This window comes from Corvus brachyrhynchos, unplaced genomic scaffold, assembly GCF_000691975.1.
Source record: "Corvus brachyrhynchos isolate BGI_N302 unplaced genomic scaffold, ASM69197v1 scaffold8, whole genome shotgun sequence".
In the NCBI taxonomy this organism is placed as follows: Eukaryota; Metazoa; Chordata; class Aves; order Passeriformes; family Corvidae; genus Corvus; species Corvus brachyrhynchos.
The window spans coordinates 2,489,976-2,492,722 of NW_008240031.1; positions in this window are offsets into that span (position 1 = coordinate 2,489,976).

The following is a 2,747-nucleotide window of genomic DNA, read 5'->3' on the forward strand; positions in this document are numbered from 1 at the left end:
CGCTGGGATAGTGGAAGGTGTCCCTGCCCATGGCAGGGGGTGGTGTGGGGTGGTCTCTCAGGTCCCTTCCGACCCAAATTGTTCTGTGATTCTGTGATTGGCCTGACACTGGGGTTCACTGGAGTTCAGCAATTCCAAGTTTGAAGTAGACACACAAGGATGTGGAAGAAACAAAATGGGAAAGGTTTGGGTGTCGCTGATCACGGGCCAGCCAGGGACAAAGCAAATGCACTTCTCAGCTGTAGATGGCATTTAATCAGAGGCACCAGCCAGGCTCCAGGAGCTGTGCTCAATTCACAGCACCTACAGCAATGGAAAATGAATTTGACAGAGGAGTCTTGTTTGTTTTCCCAGCTCTGATGTGGTTGCCCTGGATTTACCCGAAGCTGCCGATGCAGCGAGTAAGTGTAGAAAATTATCTGAAATTAAACTTCCAGACAGCTTTCCCCCTGCCCACTCCAGCTTTGCCCTGAGACTGTCTGAAAGATGTTTCCTTCCCAGTGGCTGGCACTCAGTTCTAATTTTAAACTGAATTGCAAATCCAGATGACTAACCAGATCCATGAGAAAACTTCCAAGGGGCATTTGTGAATCGGCAGTCCTCAGGACTCTCGGGGTTGCATTTGCTTTTAAAAAACTCAAGATACAGACTGAGGTGGGGGTTAGATCCCTGTTTGCCTTTTAGCATCAATAACAGGAGTATTTCACCTTATTTGCACCAAAGTTGTCAGTAAATGCAGGGTTTGTCCATCCCAAGTTCGCTTTTTGCAGGCGTTCTGCTCCTTCCCTGTGCAGACAGAAGAGAAACTGCATCCCTGGGGTGCTCTGGAGAGAAAGCCACAGCAGTTGACATTCAGAGATGACAGCCCCAAAAAGAAGAGGCAAAACTGGTAGTATTTCAGCCAAGGGAGGTGATGTCTTCAGCAAAGAACACCACTTACAGATCCTCCAGGGAACTGGGGAACTAATCCACTTAGTAAAACCCTTTCAGCCCTCATTACAAGGCAGGCAAACTAAACTTTCAGCCACAAAATTAATCTGCATTGCAACTAATTCACTGGGAAAGCCACAATACAAAATCTAATGTGGTTTTGGGTAGTTTTGATCAGTTTTTGTGTTGCCCCAGAAACAGCAATTCCCACAAAGTCAAGTGGCTCCTACATAAAGAGGTGCCAAGTGCCACAGGAGGAATTTTAAGCTTTCCATTCAGTGTATCCTGAAGCCTACAGACTCTGGGTATCTCTTGGTGATAAAGAAAAGATTCAGGAGATATTTTATCTGTCCTCTTCCCACATCTGCACCAAACTCCACAGTGCTGTTCTCATGCAGCTGCTGATAAAGACAAAATAAAATCTGAGGCTGGTGCCCACCTCTGCAATGACCATCATGCCCAGAATTTGTATTCTCAGGCTTCACAAATGGGAAGGACTTGGTTAGGCTGAAAACCAACTCACTTTACCTTCATTATCCATATTGGTACTTAAAATACATGGATAAATTACTTTCCTGATTTGCACTGGGAGCTTACTCTTGTGATAAATGCATGGAAAACACTGGAAGGGTATTGAATTATTATTATTTATTATTTTTTATTTATTATTTATTATTACTCCTATTCCCATTTCCATTTTGCCTGTGAGAGGGCTGGCAGGCAGCAGGACCCCACGTTCAGCACAGTGCAGTTGTGTATACTCCTCTTTACTTGTGGCTCCCAATTCCCTGATACATTTCCGAGGTTCTCCGAACACAGCTCACCCTGGCACCACCCCCTGCCCAGAGAGGATCTGCCCTGTAGCATCAGTCTCTGAGTCAAACAGTCTCACTGACCAGCAGAAGAGGTCTGGGAGGATGGGACAGGGGGATGCAGTTGGATAAATAATGGTGGGAAGGTTGCTCAGACACCTGAAGGACTCAGAAGGCTGTGCCAAAATTGCATCCCTGGAAGGGACACTGCAGGGCACAATGAGCCCCAAAACAGGGAGGATGTGGAGCTACTGGAGAGTCCAGAGGAGGCCACTGAGATGCTCCAGGGCTGGAGCCCCTCTGCTCTGCAGCCAGCCTGGGACAGCTGGGGGTGTTCAGCTGCACAAGAGAAGGCTCCAGGGAGAGCTCAGAGCCCCTGGCAGGGCCTAAAGGGGCTCCAGGAGAGCTGCAGAGGGACTGGGGACAAGGCATGGAGGGACAGGACACAGGGAATGGCTTCCCAGTGCCAGAGGGCAGGGCTGGATGGGATATTGGGAAGGAATTGCTGTCTGTGAGGGTGGGCAGGCCCTGGCACAGGGTGCCCAGAGCAGCTGTGGCTGCCCCTGGATCCCTGGAAGTGTCCCAGGCCAGGCTGGACGGGGCTTGGAGCAGCCTGAGGTAGTGGAAGGTGTCCCTGCCCATGGCAGGGGATTGGAATGGGATGAGCTTGAAGGCTCCTTCCCAACCAAACTGTCCTGGGATTCTGTGACGGGCAGCAGCCACTTGGCACTGGTACCTGCACATCCCTTGGCACCCCCACCAGCATTACAGGGAGAAGTGTTGGTCCTGCCCTGGTCTGAGATAAAAGGAAGCTCTTGCAGCCAGGAAATCACTTTAATGTTCTGGACGTGCAAAATTTTACATGTGTTACAGCAAGGAACAATGCTGAATTCAGGCAGCTGTAACCCAGAACTTAAAGATTTAATTCGGTTATGTGACACACAGCAGCATATTTGATGGAAGTGGAAAAACAAAAACCCAACAAATTGATATTGTTTAAATAAT